Source organism: Lissotriton vulgaris, chromosome 6, assembly GCF_964263255.1.
Source record: "Lissotriton vulgaris chromosome 6, aLisVul1.2, whole genome shotgun sequence".
In the NCBI taxonomy this organism is placed as follows: Eukaryota; Metazoa; Chordata; class Amphibia; order Caudata; family Salamandridae; genus Lissotriton; species Lissotriton vulgaris.
The window spans coordinates 87,111,390-87,130,566 of record NC_141694.1 but is presented as its reverse complement, the minus strand read 5'-3'; positions in this window follow the sequence as shown (position 1 = coordinate 87,130,566).

Here is a 19,177-nt window from a genome sequence, read left to right as displayed (position 1 = left end):
GGTGAGAGCGCCCGTTGTTGGTGTCCGCTCCAGATTTGCCTGCTACCCCGGAGTAGCCGGCCTCCGGGGTCTGCATCCTGATCTGTTGCTTACGAGAGGAGATGGAGGGGACGAAAGACACACCACCGCTGCACGCCGTAATGGCGGCCATTAGAGCACTCCACTCGCAGATCATCGTCAACTACCAGGCACTGTCGATAACAATGGACGATCTTTGCCAGAGACCGGACAGCGGCTTTTTGCCATCATCGCAGCCAGTGGTGTCACCAACGAAACATCGTGTATCCAACTTCGAGGTCCCTGTGCAGACTCCGGATCCCTTTTGCGCTGCTGATTCCTATGAGACAGATCACGCGCCCGTGGACATTGTCAGCGTCCCTTGCTTGAACCCTATCTCGCCGAATATCACTATGGATAACCTTGACTGCCTTAACAAGATCACCTGTGACTATTGGAGAGTTTTATCATCCTTCCACGCTTGCTCTGTGGAGATCGTGAACTTTTATCCTTTACTTGGCTTGCTCATACTGACTTTAACTTTCATGAAAACTTTACCTCTCTCATTGTCGCTGTGGCCTGGGTAATAAGTGCTCCAGTGAACATTCGTACTGGCCAGGGTTAACTTGTGGGACTTTTTAGGATACTGGAAAATAATTTAATCTGCTGCTGGGATTGTGACCTGTGAAATGCGGGAGTCGGGTGGTATGTTTCGTACTCACCCGGATTGATTGTGTACCTCGCTACATTTATTTTGAACTCGTTTCCGAGTGGACGCATCTGGTGGAGGGTAAGGGAGTCCGGGAGTGTGTTTTTTGTTTCTCCTCCTCCGCTTCTTTCTCTCTTTAGGGTTGTTCTGGGCGACAGGCACGCTGCTAGTGGGTTAGGCCGTAGCCATTGCAGGGGTGCAGGGTGGCGGGGGGGTTTGTTATTTTGCCTTTGTTTTGTTCTATGGCCCTTTTTTCTTCTCTCTCTCTTTCTTTAGGGTATTCCTCTGGGCAACAGGCACGCTGCTAGTGGGGTAGGCCGTAGCCTTTGCAGGGGTGCAGGGTGGGGTGACGGGGGTGGGGGGGGTTTGTTACTTTGCCTTTGTTGTGTTCTATGGCCCCTTTTCTTTTTTCTCGCAGGGTCCGGTTGCAATACTTTCGGTTTCATCCTGAAGCATACGAGTGGGCGGGGTTTGGGGTGGGTGGCTATGATGATAGATAGGTAGCTTTGTTCTTCTACCTTAGTGAACATACTGGCGCATGCATTTTTACTATTGGTCTATCTTGATCCATGACTACCTTTTAACGCCTACCCGCATTTTTATACCTCTGAGTGTGTAGCTCCGGATATCCTGTATCTTATTCTTTATCTTGTCTTTGGGAGGGGGGGGGGTTAAATATAAAATGAAACCTTATGCATATCCTTGATCCAAAATGTTTTCAATACATCATCTATCCTTTACCGCTGCCGGACCCATGGGTTGTCGGCTGAAGAGCTGTGTTATTGGACTTCCTGATACGTTCTGCATACATGTGGTGACCGGCCCCTGTTGATGCAGGGATACTTTTGTATTTTGTATTGAACGACATAATAAGGGTTTAAAAAAAAAAAAAAAAAAGATATGTATTGGTGATAGTCTGTTTGTTTTCAAGATGGGTGGAAGCATTTCAACATGTCAAAATGATTCAATTACTGTGGTAAAATTGCTTTCATACCAAGGTATGGTTTTCCAGTGTCGATTGAGACAGATCGTGGCACACATTTTGAAAACAAGATTGCTAAAACTGATTTGTGAAGCACTAGGAATGAAGCAAAAATTGCATTGTGCCTACAGACCAGAAGCTTCAGGTGTTGAGCAAGTGAATGGTACAATAAAAAACAGGCTAGCTAAGATGTGTTTAGCTACAGGAATGAAGTGGACAGATGCACTACCACTTGTTTTGATGACTTTGAGAAGCATTCCAGATTGAAAAACAGGTTTGAGTCCCCCCAAAATTTTAATGGGAAGGGTCATGAGACAAGCATTTGTTCCTGTTGACAAACTACTGAGCATAAATGATAGCGTCATTATGGATTATTGCAAAAATCTATCTGACGTGGTGACTTCTGTGTTCCATCAGGTAGGAACTGAAGTACTTTCAAAAGAGAAAGAACAAGCTCATGATCTGTTGCCAGGAGACTGGGTAAGGACAAAGGTTCATCGAAGAAGGAATTGCCTAGTACCAAGGTGGCAGAAGGCAAGACAGGTGATACTGGTCACAACAAATGCAATAAAGTGTAGGGGACTGAAAAGATGGATCCATGCTAGTCATACCATACGAGTCCCTCCACCTGAAAATTCTGATGAAGAAGGTGATACAACAGCTAATTCAGATTCAGAAGAAGAACCTGACAGGTATCCAGATTCTGAAGATCAACAAGAAAGTCGAGATCTGGAAGATTCAAATGCGAATGAAGCATTGAATGAAGAGATTGAAGAAGTTGTGATACAAGATTCTGAAGAAGAAAATGATAATGATCTGCTAGATCAAGTAGCAGAAGAGCAAACTGAACAAGAAGTGATTCAAAATCAGGATCAGGAAAGTATTGAAAAGCAGATTGGAAACTTTGGAAGAAGGAACAAAAATTCTGAAACTGGTGGGCTGGAAGTAATTGAAGAAGAAGAAGAAGAAGAAATTCCAAGTACCAGCTATAAGGATGCTGTTCCTAACAAAGTGAAACTGCCGAGTAAAGAAGTACCTGAATCTGAAGCAGAATCTGATACAGAAAAACGGATAATTAATGAAACAGCTGATAACACAGAAAGTGAAACAGATGACAGTGAAGATGAATCAAAAGTGAAAAGAGCTTGGAGAGTGGAATATAACTTTACAGAACCAAAAAGGAGGTTAACAAGAAAAGGAGACAATTGGCCAAGTGAAAACGAAGGCCTGAAATTCAAATTAGTGAATAGAGCAAAAGAGCAGGTGAATGAGATTTCAAGTCAAAAAGAGGAAGACTTGAATAAGAAAAAGCAAACAGAGAAAAGAATAGAAGTGATCAGTAATAGGCCAAAAAGAACAATAAAAGAAGTATAAGTCACCTGAGTGGTCCTACATAGTGATCCCACCAGTAATAGAAATTAGTAGTAGTCAGATTAATTTAGACAATGAAAGTGACAATGATTGATTTTCTTTGAAGTGACACAAGGTCGAAAAAATTGTGTTAGGAGACACAAGGTCGAAGAAATTGTGTTAGCTGATAAACACTTTTGATGTATGACTTTTCGACGTTGATGGCCAACCCCAGTGACCGAAATACCTGCTGACAAAGACGAGTGTCCTGACATGGTTGATGGCGGGATTGAGATTTGAGGAGGCAATCGTCCAAGTATGGGAAGATTTGAACACCTTGGAGACACAGGCGAGCCACCACAAGAGCCAGTACCTTCGTGAACACACGAGGAGCTGATCGAAGTCCGAAGGTCAAGACCTTGAACTGATAATGCGTTTGTCCCACCTTGAAACGCAGGTGCTGGCGATGCTGTTGGAGAATCGGGACATGAAAGTATGCGTCTTGAAGGTCTATGGTGGTCATGAAATCCCCGCTGGATAGAAGACGCAGGATCTCTAGTAGTGTCAGCATGCGGTCTTCTTGAGTATGAGGAAGATGTGAGAAGTTGGCCGGATATATGATGCTCACTAGTTCTAGTGATCACCTTGTATCAGTCCAAACAACCCTTATGGTGATTGGTTGTAAGTCAACCTTATAGACCAGCTATCCTAGTAGCGTGGACAAGAGCAGTCTTTAGGCTAAACTCTTTTGGCATGTGAAGCCAGCTGTTTTACCACATATAACCCCTTGAATATAACATGAAAGGACACCACACAGGTTGTTATGAAAATAAAAGGATATTTATTAACTAACATACACCTCTGAACTCTTTATGAGGTCAGAGGGCTAAGCACATGACAATACTATAAAAGAAATACGAGTTCGCACAATATTTACACGTGTGCCGTAGGGGCACGACAAACCATATACTTAAAACAATGTAATGCGAGGAAAGAAAGTACTGTAAGGAGATCCAGAGGCTGGAGAATCACTGGGACTACGCTACAAACTAGGTGAGTAAGGAGCAGGAGGCCCACGGGACTCACGTGCAGAGTGGAAACTCTCACGCAGGATGCGTACCAACGTCTATGGATACTACAGTTTACAAAGTTACGGATTCCGGACGAACCCGGCTGGATGGAGGGAAAACAACAGTGGACCTGAACACTAGGATAGTGAACACAGACTTCAGCACCTAGAAGCTTTAGTTACCTAACCCACAGGCTGCGGGTGCATAGGGCTGAAGTTGTGTCGGGTTTGCTGCGTTGATCCCGGTGATGCCTGAAACAAGAAGTTGCTGGCAGGCAGCCAGATGGAGGAATACGGTGGTTCCAAGGATGGAACTTAGAAGGAGAAGTCCTGAAAGGGAAGGGGACAGAGTCTCGGTCACTAGCCAGTGACGGTGCTGGAACCAGGAGGGAACCAGATGCTGTCGCCGCGTTCAGGTGGAAGAAGGGTCGATTCTCTCTGTAGCTGCGCGGACCAGGAGCTGTTCTTCACGACCAGGCTGGAGGCACGAGCTGTCCCACGTAGTCTGCTGCTGATGGCGGTGTTGGATCGTCGATCTGGTCAACAGGCCTTGGCAAATGCAAGCTACCCGGTGGAACAAAGATGGCGTCTGGTGCGGACCAGGAGGGTCCGGGGTGCTTCTCTTTTACAGGGAAGCAAGGGCCAGTCTGGGGGACCAGACCAGCAGTGGTGAAATCTTCGGGTCGTCGTCTCAGAGGTCACTGGCCAGCCGGCAAGTGACCAGACAACAGGACAAGCAGCAACCAGGCAAAAGGGCCCCACGCAGATCACGTGGATGCTGGGGGGCTGGTCTTTGGTGTAGGAGCTGCGTCGGTGTGGGGCTTCTCAGACCCCGGTGCACTCACTCGAGGATCCCTCGGCGGTCGTGCTGGAAGCGCTGTGCAGGTTTTGTCAAGATGGCCGTCTCCAAGTTGCTCGTCGCACCCACGGGTCCCAGCTGTGCTGTGGATGTAGGTTGAGGTCAGAGGAGTCTGGAGGTCTGGATATCGTCGAGCTGGGTCGTCTGGTTCCGGGATGGAAGGACTTGCAGCAAACCGCACAGGAGCTTGATGGTGCCCGCAAAGCAGGATGGTCACTCCCTGACCATAGGGGAGATTCTTCAGTCTCCTGATGTTCAGGAGGTAGAAGGTCAAGAGTTCTTCGTGGAAGTTGTCAAGATTAATCTAAAGGGGAATGGGACCAGCTCCTACCTTTATTCAGCTAAAGGGGGCAGCACTACGACTAGGTCCCTCCTCTGGGTGGGTCCAGGAAGGGCACCCCCTTTCCTTTGTCCGCTCTTGCCCCAGCTCTTGGGCTGGAGTGCCCCAGGAACTGGTTCTGACCGGTGTATGCACAGGACACCTTGTGTGCCCCAGGCATGTCTCATTCCTTTCAGCCCCGGCCTACCTAATACACAAAATCCTGTCTGGGGTGGTGCTAGCACCTCCCAAGGCAGGAAACCCTTTGTCCGAGCCTCCCTCGCTGGAAGAACTCCCAGCAGCAGGAGGTCAGACTTGTGTCTGTGGTGGCAGCATCCATTTTGTGATGCTGATGCTCGAGTTAACTTTAACCGGGGTTCACAGTTACATACATGTCGTGCCCCTCTAGAAGGGTGGAATGCTACCCCCGTCGCCAGAATTGGCGAGGGGGTGGTATTCCAATTCGTATGACACCTTACTCGACGTGTTTTGATAATGCTATACCAAAGTTAGCATTTGACCGCGAGGTTCATAATGCACTTAAGAGTATATGGTATAGCGTTATCATGGAACAGCTATTGGGACTTGGTTCCGCAAGCTGCAAACGGGCTCAGCTCATGCCAGAGCACCATCTCACATAATTCCAAGCACTCTGCCTTCAGGATTGATAAGGCCTGCCATAGGAGTGACTGATAGGAGGATATGTGTCTATTTTAGGGTTAGATATAGGGATACTATACCTAAAGCAAAGGGTGATTACACCACCTTGTCCCAGCTGCCGTGCAGCCAGTTGTGTCTGTTTAGATGGCCAGCCAGGGGTGGCATAATACATGCTTCAGCCCCTGATAGGCCCTGGGTACACCTATGCCCTGGATACCTAAGGTATGCTGTACAGGGACTGATAAGGTGGCCCAGTACCAATTGGTAAATGCACCTGAGGTACATGCTTGTCAATTTAGAGAGAGAACAGCTAGGCTGTGGGTCTGATTAGCAGGCCCACAGCCAGGGAAAGTCGTAAACCAGTGAAGCAAAAACCAAAAATCGGGGGTGACCATAGGATTGCAGACCCTACTCTCCTACATAACCCCCCCCCAAACTTAGGGACATTAAACTAACCTTGACCAGGTGAGTCTTCTTGTTCTAAGTGGAAGTACCTGGAGAGACCATCTGCATTGCCATGGTCAGTCCCTGGTCTGTGCTCCACTGTAAAGTCCATCCCCTGTAGGGAAATGGACCACCTAAGAAGTTTGGGGTTTTCACCCTTCATTTGATTTAGCCATAAGAGGGACTCATGGTCGGTCTGTATCTTGAAGTGAGTACCAAACAAGTATGGCCTCAACCTCTTCAGGGCCCAAACCACAGCAAATGCCTCCCTCTCTATAGCTGACCAACGTTTCTCTCTAGGGTCAGCCTTCTACTTATAAAAGCAATGGGCTGGTCATGACCATCAATATTCAGTTGAGATAGAACAGCTCCCACACCCAACTCAGAAGCATCTGTTTGGACAATGAAAGGTTTGGAGTAGTCTGGACTCTTGAGAATAGGTGCAGTGCACATGGCCTGCTTTAGGTCATCGAATGCCTTCTGACAGCTAACTGTCCACTGAACTTTCTTTGGCATTTTCTTACTTGTCAGGTCATTAAGTGGAGTCACAATGGTTCCATAATTTCTGACAAATTTCCTATAGTAACCAGACAGGCCCAGGAAAGCTCTGACCTGTGTCTGGGTGGTTGGAGGAGCCCAGTCCTTTATGGCCTGTATCTTGCTCTCCAAAGGTTAAACTTGGCCTCCACCTACCAGGTGGCTCAAGTATACAACTTGACTCTGCCCTATCTGGCACTTGGTAGCCTTGACAGTGAGACCTGCCTTTTGCAGGGCCTCTAAAACTTTCCTCAGGTGGATCAGGCGATCCTCCCAGGTGGAGCTAAAGACAGCAATATCATCTAGATATGCTGCACAGAAGTCATCCAGCCCAGAGAGAACTTGGTTCACCAACCTTTGAAAAGTGGCAGGTGCATTTTTCAAACCAAAGGGCATCACCACAAACTGGTAATGACCTCCTGGGGTAGAAAATGCTGTTTTGGCCTTGGCATCCTCAGCTAACCTGATTTGCCAATAACCAGCTGTCATGTCAAATGTACTCAAGAACTTGGCAGAAGCCAATCTGTCAATGAGTTCATCTGCTCTTGGTATTGGATGGGCATCTGTCTTAGTGACAGCATTGAGACCCCTGTAGTCTACACAAAACCTCATCTCTCTCTTACCATCCTGGGTGTGAGGTTTTGGCACTAGAACTACAGGACTAGCCCAAGGGCTCTCTAAGGGTTCAATGACTCCCAATTCCAACATCTTTTGTACTTCTTGTTTTATGCAGTCCCTGACGTGGTCAGGTTGCCTGTAGATTTTACTCTTTATAGGCAGACTGTCACCAGTGTCCACCTCATGGGTGCACCAGTTGGTCTGACTGGGTGTCAGAGAGAACATTTGCCTGAAGGATTGAAGAACTTGTTTGCAATCCTCTTGTTGATGTTCAGAGAGGCTGTCAGAAAAGACTACACCATCTACTGACCCATTATCAGGGTTCTGAGTGAGCAGGTCTGGGAGAGGGTCACTCTCTTCCTCCTGTCCCTCATCTGTAGCCATGAGCAAGCCCATGTCTTCCCTGTTGACAAATGCCTTGAGCCTATTCACATGAAGTATTCTGTGAGGGCTCCTGGGAGTTCCAAGGTCTACCAGATAGGTGACCTCTCCCTTTTGCTCAATAATGGTATGGGGTCCAGACCACTTGTCCTGGAGAGCTGCTGGGGCCACTGGCTCCAACACCCACACCTTCTGTCCTGGGTGATACACAGTCAGGACAGCCTTTTGGCCATGCCAAGCTTTTTGAAGTTCTTGGCTGGCCTCCAGGTTTTTAGATGCCTTCTCCATGTACTCTGCCATCCTGGAGCGGAGACCAAGTACATAGTCCACAATATCCTGTTTAGGCTTTTAGAGAGGTAACTCCCATCCTTCCTTCACAAGACATAGGGGTCCTCTTACAGGATGCCCAAACAGAAGCTCAAAAGGGCTGTAGCCAACCCCCTTCTGTGGGACCTCTCTGTAAGCAAACAGAAGGCAGGGTAAAAGGATGTCCCATCTTCGCCTAAGCTTTTCAGGTAACCCTTTTATCATCCCTTTTAGGGTCTTGTTGAATCTCTCAACAAGCCCATTGCACTGTGGGTGATAGGGGGTGGTGAATTTGTAGTTGACACCACACTCCTTCCACATAGCAGTCAAGTATCCTGACATGAAGTTTGCACCTCTGTCAGAGACAACCTCCTTAGGAAACCCCACTCTGGAGAAAACTCCAAGTAGGGCCCAGGCCACAACAGGAGCTGTAGTGGTCCTAAGGGGAATAGCTTCTGGATACCTGGTGGCATGATCCACTACCACCAGTATAAATCTGTGCCCAGATGCTGTTGGGGGGTCCATTGGTCCAACAATGTCAATCCCCACTCTTTCAAAGGGTACCCCCACCACAGGTAGTGGTATAAGGGGGGGCCTTTGTTGTGCCACCTAATTTGCCACTGGCTTGACAGGTGACACATGAGCGACAAAACTCTTTGGTGTCTTCAGACATATGAGGCCAGTGAAAGTGTGGGGCAAGTCTGTCCCAAGTCTTGTTCTGGCCTAAGTAACTTGCAAGGGGAATATCATGGGCCAAGGTGAGAAGGAAACCTCTCAGAGACAAGGGGATGACCAGCCTCCTGGTAGCACCAGGCTTGGGGTCTCTTGCCTCAGAGTAAAGGAGTCCATCATCCCAGTACACTTTATGGGCACCTGTGGCATTCCCTGCAGCCTTAGCAGCAGCCTGCTGTCTGAGGGGTTCAAGAGATGAACAGTCTAATTGAGCCTGCCTCAAGTCTGAACTGGAAGGTCCCCCTGTCCCAAGGAACTCAACCTGTTCAGGTTCAAGCTCCCCCTCTAGGACAGTTCCTTCTGGGGTCTGTAGGTCAGCCTCCTGTGAGGGCTGATCCTCTACCCGAGGCAAGGGGGAAGGCACAGCCTTAACCCTACTGTTCTTTCTCTTGGTTAGTGTCTGGTCCATTGTTCCAGGATCCAGCACTAGTTCAGCTGGGCATTTCTTGGCCTGTGACCTAGTCACAGCAAGGACATGTGCTGACAAACCTAACATTTCCACATGAGTCCTATACTCCACATCTGACCATTAGGAGGATTCCAAATCATTGCCCAAAAGACAGTCCACTGGGAGGTCTGAACTAACAACAACCCTTTTGAGGCCATTTACCCCTCCCCAGGAAAAGTTAACAAGTGCCATACTGTGGGTGGTAGTGACATTGCTAGTGTTGGTCACTAGGTAGTCTGAACCTAGTATTACCTGATCAGGGTCCACAAAGTTTGGTGTCACCATAGTGACCCTGGCACAAGTGTCCCTGTAGGCCTGAGCCAATTTTCCATTGATTAAAGGCTTTTGACTGTACTTGCCCAGAGTACTGGGACTTATTGTAGGGGTCAAATCCATATCCCCAGTACAAACAAGAACAGCCTGGGTAGGTACTCTGACTAGGTCAGAGCCTGCCTCAGATACCAAGGTCAACCCCAATATAGCCTTTGGAGGAAGACTACCACTACTAACTGAACTAGGGGTTGCAGGTGCCTTAGGGGCAGTAGTGGTAGGAGTCTGGCCTTTCTTGGTGCACTCACTAAACCAGTGAGTATTACTTTTACAGTATTGGCACCATGGTTTCTTCTGACCATTATTCTTTTTCTTTTGGGAATTCTGGGACCCACCCTCCTTAGATTGTTGGGGCCCTGTTTAAGACTTCTGGTAATTTTACTTATCCTCATTACCCTTCTGGTCTGCTTTCTTCTGGCCACCACCCTGGTTCTGCTGCTTGACCCTTGTCCTGACCCATCTGTCTGCCTTCTTTCCCAATTCTTGGGGAGAGGTCAGATCTGAGTCAATAAGGTGCTGATGCAACAACTGATTTTGACAATTACTTAAGATTTGTTCTCTCATAATTAGATTATACAATCCTGTGTAATCAGTAACTTTACTTCCCAGTAACCAGCCTTCAAAAGCCTTAGTGGCACAATCAACAAAGTCAGCCCAATCCTGAGACTGAATTTTCTGGGTGTCCCTGAACAGCAACCTGTACTGCTCAGTTGTTAAGCCAAACCCATCAATCAGTGTATTCTTCAGGACTTGGTAATTTTTAGCATCCTCAGCTCTAGTAGTGAGGAGCTTATCTCTACCTTTACCTTCAAACGAGAGCCACAGTATAGCTGCCCACTGACTCTGGGGGATGCACTGGACAGTGCAGGCCCTCTCCAAAGCAGTCATCCATTTGTGGATGTTGTGGTAAATAAATATTTACCGGCTGAATTTCAATGCAGTAAAGTTCAATAAAATAACTCAATCGAAAATAAAGAGACAAAGTCCGTGGCAGCTGGGTTATGAAGGGTTTTATTCCATAAAATGGAATGGTTCGAACCAGGATATCATGTTCCTTTCACCATAAAGGATCAGGAAGGGATAGAGCATACTTTATTGACAGAGTACAACTTTTATAGTTAATGCACAGAATGGTGATGAATACAGAAGGCGTAACAGCTGAGAGAAACGAGATAAGAACACATGTGCGTAACAATACGTAATCAGAAGGCGTGCATTAGGGCGTACACAGAGGTGTGTGCTAGAAACGTCACATGAAAGTGACACAAGTGGGTGGATACATAGTGGAATCTTGCAGTGTCAGCAGAAATCTGTGGCAAGGATGCGCGCGCAGCAGCATGACGTGTGACTGACGTGAGGCTGGAGGGTGCAGGGGACTTGACATTTAACACTAGAGGAAAGAGACAGAAGTCTGGCATGTCAGATCAACTCGTTCCTAAATCATATCTGATATCTTGTGTTTGGGGAACTATATTATCTAGAAGGAAAGGTCTCTCGGGCAGAGGCTACTCTATACTGACTATTAATGCGTGCATATTTGACTACGTGTCTGCGTGAAATGCGAGGGGCCATGGGCCTACCATGGTAACAGGAGCAATGAATTACTTGCATGGAGACAGAGAGGCCGGGCCCTTTGCTCTGCAGCCGGGGAAATGTTTATCTATTCTGCTAGACTGGAATGTGTTTTCGAGGAGCTGAGCTCGGCTATACTGATAACTTGAAGGCAAAATACTGTCTTTGGCAGGCAAGCAGGCCGAGCCGGGCACCGCTCGCCGCGCAGGGAGTAGGACAGAGGTCAGGGAGGCATCCTACGTTGCAGCTTTCAGGAGGCAGAGAACAGAAAGGGCTCGATGGCAGAAATCAGGGCCTAGCTCTGCAGGACTAGGATAAACGTGAGAGTGCACCATGAAAAGACGTTGGCAAGGCATACTTAGGAACTGAATTATCGATCCATTCATGGTGGATCTGAAAGAGGACATGTTAACGTTGGACGCAAATGTATTTGCGTCTTCATAGCAGGTCGAGGAGGGAAGTTACATGCACTTTAAGCTCGTACATGGAGACGGTGGGGTTCACGTTAGGGGACACAATTGACTATAAAAATTTATATTACCTCATTCCCTCCTTGTCCCCTACGGACCCTTCATGATACATCAATCCTCATTAGTCCATCTATTTGTTCATTTAACATCATTTGCTCTTCCTTTTTCAGGCGGGATCTAGAACGTGGACTTGGATGAGGAAAACAGGATGTGGCGCACAAGCCGCAAATCGCCGGCCCACATTGTATACATAGGCAACAACTGAATACTATGAGAAGGGCTATTCCGAGGAAGGATAGGACTTTCCATCCCCAGGCTGACAACACGCTCCAGAACCAACCGGACCAAGTCCAGGTACCTGGATTCTGGTGTATCTGACTTGCAATCTTATGGAGACGTGTAATGGCTTTATATACTGACGGTGCATTATTTGGAATGAAAACACAGCAGCTCGATCCGAGGACTTTACAGGCCCCGCCCCTATCGGCCAGGATGACGTCAAGGACGAGACGATTTTGAAGAACGACAAGTCTCATAGCAGACTGTTCCTCGGTCAAGTTACCTAGGGCGGAAGTAGTTTCATTCACTACTGCTTCGAGAGTTCTGGTTAAGTGACGTATAGATTTACTATTAAAGACAGCACCTAAATAGGGAAAGAAACCTTTATTGAAATCTGTGTATCGTTCCCATGCCGTTTCAGTATAGTCGACAAGCGGGAGATCTCTTTTGGGTCTGTGAACTAGATGGGAGTTTCTATGATAATCAGGAGGAGCTAGAAAAACAGGTGGCAGAAGGAATGCAATGTAACATGTCCCATCCCAATCTAGTGGCAAACGTATATAGGCTGTATGACCACAAATGAAATAGGAATGGCGGGTAGCTTTGAATGTAGACTTGCCTTTATCACTGAATTCGATCACAGTAGTACATTTACTATGACCCAAAGGCACTGAACCATTCTTTCTGACACATAATTCGCCTTTGACGGGTAATACTGACATAGAGGGCAAGTCTGGTCCTGTATCAGACTGAACATTTAGAATCATGAGGTTAAGTGTATAATTACCTAATCCATATACTTCATTTTCTAGATCGGTCCCTGTCCTTTGTGGAAGACCCTCCTTGTTAGGGTAACATGCTTTATGCAGGACTGTGTTCAGATTTCCCCATATCCAACTGCCTTTGTAGACTACGGACTCAGAGTCTAAAGAATTTATTAAACTAAACCAGGCACCACAGGAACCATTATGTGTGAACGGATACGGGAAGAGGGGCAAGACTCCCTTGTATTTCTGATAGGGAGGAAGTCGGCCACATATCCAACAATTGGTAGCATTGCTGGTCTGATGAGAATGATGTAACATACTGATAAAAGTATTGTTGCGCAGCGCAAGTCGGTAAGCTAACTCATGCGGGGGCAGTTCACTGAAGGTATGCTCGACAGTACTGTTTGAAAAGAAATGTGCATGTATGGAAAGAGGGAAATACATGTGTAACAGAATACTTGCAGCAATAATCGTAAGACTCAGAAAAAACATAATCAATAATGTCACAATACAGTGACTACGAAGAGATTTACAATTTTCTCGTTTCTTGAGCTGTTTCTGTCTATCTCTCTCTCTATTGGGGTCTAACGGGTACATGTCAGAAACTTGTCTAACCGATTCACCTAGGGGAGGACTTAAACAATTAAACTGTCTGACTTGCTAGACCTCAGCTTTAATTTATACTCTTGTTGAGGAGTTTTCTCTACCAGGGGAAGTTTAGAGTCACTGGAATCTGGGCAGTCCTTAGAGGGGGAGGAAGAGTCAGTCTCTGGCGGTGATCCGTAAAGTTTTTTAACATGACTCATATGGACCCATCCTTTGCGGCCCTCCAACTTCACTGCCGTCCTCGTGGTCAATAAGACGAGCTTCGGCTCCTGCCAGCGGGGCTCCAGCGGGCTTCTCCTGTCGAAAGTACGTACAAAAACGAAGTTTCCCGGTGTAATCTCGTGCGGCTTCACCTCTGTATTGTCGGGAAAGGCTGCAGCTACCTGTGAACGACATGATTGTAGTGCAGACATCAAGGAGGCAAGGTAATCTGTCAACATATTACTATCAAGATCAGTTAACTTTCTTGGCATAGGCGTCCCCCACATATTCGGTGGCCTACCAAAGACAACCTCATACGGGGATAGCCCTGTTCTAGAGTGTGCAACCATTCTCATGTAAAACAATGCAACTGGCAAGGCGACTATCCAGTCTACCCCTTTCTCGGCACAGATTTTAGCAAGACGTGTTTTCAGTGTCTGATTGTGGCGTTCCAAGAGACCTGCTGCCTCGGGATGTCGGACGCAGTGGAACTTCCACTGATATCCTAGCAAGAGGGAAACCTGCTTCATAAGCTCGGATGAGAATGGCTGGCCGTTATCTGAATACACGACACGAGGCAAACCGTACCGTGGGAAGAATTCACGAACCAGCTGCTTGGCAGTGGTCGGAGCAGTGTAATCTGGGACTGGATATGCTTCTGTCCAACGGGAAAGTGCACATACAACTACGAGGACATATTTGAATCCTTGACATCGTTCCATCTGGATATAATCCATCTGGAGGACTTCAAAAGGGTAATCGGGAGGATTGAATCCACCTTGCTCTACGGGAATGCTTTTACCTGGATTGAACTGACAACAGATCATGCAAGTACGCACTTTCTGTTTTGCTGCTGCTCGTAAATGTTTGTTGTACCAGAGATTCTGTAAACTGTCTAACATGGCTTTTTCTCCCAGGTGTGCTGGACTATGTGCAGTGTTGATCATAACTTGGACCATAGAGTCGGGGAGAAACCATGTGGCCTTTCCCTTCGTCATCCATCCCTGATCTGTCTGGACCCCTCCTAATTCAGTCCATTTCTTTATTTCGTCTGGAGTAGCATGTGTCTGTATGTCAATTACATCTAGTGCGGGATCCTTAACTGTCATGCAATGTGTTGGTGTCGGAACTATTGTCTTTGTCATGTCAGCTGCATGTGTATGAGTCAGAGCTGTGTGTTTCGCGGTTTGATCTGCCAGGTCGTTACCCTGGGAAATGGTATCAGTAATTTTAGTATGTGCTTTACACTTCATGATGGCTATGGCTGAAGGCAGATGTATTGCTTCCAATAATTCTTGAATGAGGGGACCATGTTGTATTTTGGCTCTGTGAGAGGTCAAGAAACCTCTTTCCTGCCAGAGCACACCGAAGTCGTGTACGACTCCAAATGCATAACGTGAATCTGTGTATATGTTAACATTCCTGTTTTTGGCTATTATACAGGCTCGGGTCAGAGCAATGAGCTCTGCAGCTTGAGCAGACAATGTATCAATACGGTGTGTTTCTTTGACTTCAGTTTCAGTGGTCACTGCATATGCGGCCACTAATTCGCCTGTGCTTGTTCTCATACATGAACCATCCACGTAAAGTGTCAGGTCTGGGTTTGTCAGTGCAACATCTGTCAAGTCTCGTCGGGGCTTTGTTACTGCATTAATGATCTCTATACAGTCATGTGGAACTGGATCTGTAATGTTCGAGGGTAACAATGTGGCAGGATTGAGTATGTTACAGCGTCTGATTTCTATGTGTGGTTGGAACAATGTCAATTCATAACCTGTCAGTCGTGCTATGGTCAAGTGTTGAGTCTGTGTTCTGTTTAAAAGAACTTCCACAGAGTGTGGAACTTGTACTGTCAGGGGATGTCCTAACACTATGGAGTCACTTTGTCGGATTGCTAGGGCTGTTGCTGCAACTGATTTCAAGCACGCAGGCAGAGCCTGGGCTACTGGGTCTAATGTACTCGAAAAATAAGCACAAGGCTTATGTGAACCTGCTTGATCTTGTGTGAGGACGGATAATGCTGTGCCATCACGTTCTGTAACAAAGAGTGTAAAAGGTTTGCTGTAACATGGTGTTGCTAAAACTGGTGCTTGACATAATGCTTTCTTTAATTCCTCAAAAGCCTGTGTGTGTTCCTGAGTCCAAGGGAGGACAGTCGAAGTCGCTGCCTCCTGTGTTGTCAACTGTATAAGTGGCTTGGCTAGAAATGCGTACTGGGGAATCCATTGCCTGCAGTAAGAGGTGAGGCCAATGAAGGCCCGCACTTCCTTTTGTGTCGTGGGTTGCGGTAAGTGTGCAATTAACTCGATGCGGTCAGGTGTTAGCTGTCTCCCCCTCTTGGACAGCAAGTGCCCAAGGTACACCACTTGCTGAACACAGAATTGTAACTTTGAAGGGGAAACCTTGTGTCCCTTGTCAGCCAGAAAATGTAAGACTGTCAGTGAGGCGTGTTCACATTCAGGTTCGCTACGAGCGGTGATCAGCAGATCATCGACGTACTGCAGCAGGGCAGTATTAACTGGCATTTGAATACTGTCAAGTTGTCTTTTTAATGCTTGGCTGTAGATGCTGGGGCTTTCTGTGAATCCTTGAGGTGCGCGTGCAAATTTGAAGCTTCGGCCATTCAAACAGAATCCGAAAAGATATTGGCTTTCCGGATCAATGGGGACACTGAAGAAGGCGTTCTTGAGGTCAATTACAGTAAAGAACGTTGCCTCTGAATCAATAGCAGTCAATAAGGATGAGATGTCGGGGACCACTGGGTACTGTGGCACAATGCATTTATTTAATTCTCGCAGATCAATCACCAACCGATAAACTGGTGGTGCATTTGGGTCAGTACGTTTAAGAATCGGAATGATAGGGGAATTACATAGATTGGAGTCAGTTTCTACAACCACTCCCTGTGCAATGAGCTCTTCAATGATTTCCAGTAAAGCCACTACAGCATCAGGTGGTAACTTGTATTGTCTGATTCGGGGCAGTACAACTCCTGGCCTGAGTGTAACACGGTATGGTGTAATGTGCATACAACCTACATCAGTTGGGCCTTTCGCCCACAAATGGTCTGGTACATTTTTCAATCTGTCATCAAAATCTCGTAACACATAGTGACCTTTAAAGTCACGTAGAAATAGTCTAACTCCTTCCGGAGAACAACATATTACCGCTCCTAGAGCCTTCAGTGTCTTGATACCTAACAAGTTTTCTGGACATGACTTCGTGAGTAGTAAGTCTGTAGTGCGTGACAATGGACCAACTGCTAGGGGAACAGGTTTCGATACTTCATTAACAATAGGCTGTCCTGAAAAACCAAGGGAAACATTCTGTGAGCCTGAGAGGGGTGCCCCTGGAACCTCATTTTGACTTATTGTTGTTCGACTTGCCCCTGTGTCAATCAGAAACTTTCTATCCTTTCCTAATACTTGACTATGTACATAAGGACCCTCTTGATCTACAGGAATTTCAATAAGAGGCAAGCCAACCTCCCTCTCTAGGCTGTTTCATGTGTATCGCTGATAATCGGGATAATCAGATTGTGCATACTGGTACATCTGTTGTGAAACTTGCTGTGTCGCGGCAATAGGCTGTGGCTGTGGTACCGCTACTGTCTGTACTGTCTGTTGTGGAGCATGCATTGGCTGGGTGTTCTGTGGAACATGTTGCTGGACCTGATGTTGGATCTGGTCTTGTCTAGGCTGACGGGGTCTCTCTTTAGTTTTACCTGTGGCTATGTTGTGTTTCAGGACTGTACATTCATTTACATAGTGACCTGGCTGTTTACAGTAGTTGCATGTCCCTTTAACGGGAGCCGCCGAATTATTAGACTGTGTCATACCCCTTTTCTGACCGTCAGCTGGGACTGACTGAGCAACTAGCATTTTCATTTTCGTATCCTTCATACGTCTTTGTTCGTGATCTTGTTCTTCTCTAATTCTATTCTGGTGGTACTGTAACATTTGTAACATTTGGGATGGCGTATTTGCTTGCCATGTGCTCTCGACTTTATATACACGGTTCTTAACCTGGGGCAGGGAATTCTCGACTAATTTAGTTACAAAAAGGTGCGGGTATGACTCGCTACTTGGTTTCAGGCCACTATTAATAATAAAACATTTCTCGAATCTAGAATAAAAATCACTAGTGTCTTCATCGTGTTTCTGTTTACAGGCTGAGATTGCGTCCCAGTCTTCCTTTTTCGTTGCCAATAATCTTGGCAAAACCTGTACAATTAATCCTGGTAATGCTTTAGCTTTTTCCCCAAGGCCTAACCCTGGAGTACGACCATTTTCCTCGTCTTCTATTTTGGTCCAATTTATCTTTTTATCTCCCACCTCCCATTCTTTCTCTTTGAGCTTCTCGTAAATACCAGCAGGCAACAGTACTTTTAACATTTTCATAATATCTGAGTACGTGTAGTCACCCATGAGTAGCATATCCTTAATTTCTCGGTGAGAACCTGCAGGGTCTTTATCGTGACTGGGTACTAATTTCTTCATTTCTAGCAATTCTATTTTAGTGAGGGGTGTATATACATATACACGTTCTAGTGTGTCATCATCTTTTCTTACTGGATGTACTTCTCGTAAGGGATTCCGTCTGTCGAAGTAAAACATTTTTCTTTCTGGGGGTGGTGGAGCTGACATAAACTGTGGTTTCAGAAAAGTACTATACTTGTGTCTATGTTCTAGAATTTCTTTAATTAAATCGGTACCTAGGCCTCTCCATCTATTAGAGAGCAATTCTACCAATATGTCCGGTAAGGGACCTGGATCAGAATGTTGGCTTTTAAACAACGTAATGAGATGCTGAATCATGTATACACTAGCTAATTTCTGTTCATCAGGGGAAAGGCTCAAAAACGTCTGAGCTACTGCATCATCATTATACGTACTAGAATTGTCGGCCCATTGTACGGCGGACCGGGCTAGTTCTTGTTCATCCATGGAATTGAGTACATGGTACCCCATTCGATCTTGAAGTATTTTATCGGTAGCCTGAAACAAATGTTCAGGAGTTCTCGGATTTGACATAGCGGCGTGAAAAAGTCTCTTGCTTTCTGGACGTACCGGACGCATTGTATTATTAAAGGGTCTTCCCTTACCTACATATGCTATCATTTCTCTAGTTGGTAATTGCAATGCTTCTGCTGTGGTCTCTGGTTGTTCCTCCTCCTCCGAGGATTCATTCTTGTCTGTATCTATTTCTCTTTCAGGCTGTCTTCTTTCGTGTATTTTTATTACTGCTTTTCGGATCCTTCTGTACATGTTATCTATACAACTCTGCTTATCATGCTTTCCGTCCGCTATATTCTGACCCCATTTGTTAAGTGCGTTCATTTCTTCCTTGTCTACACCGGGCCTATCTTGATCTCTTATCAAGCAGTTTATGAAGAAACGTAATATCATACTTTGAGTGTCAACTTTCTGGTATGCCATGGCCTCGCCAATACTTTCAGGACCTTCCACCGTTTGGACAAAATGATATATTCTGTCTAGATGATCAATCATTCCTGGTAGTAACATTAAATAGTTTGCAACT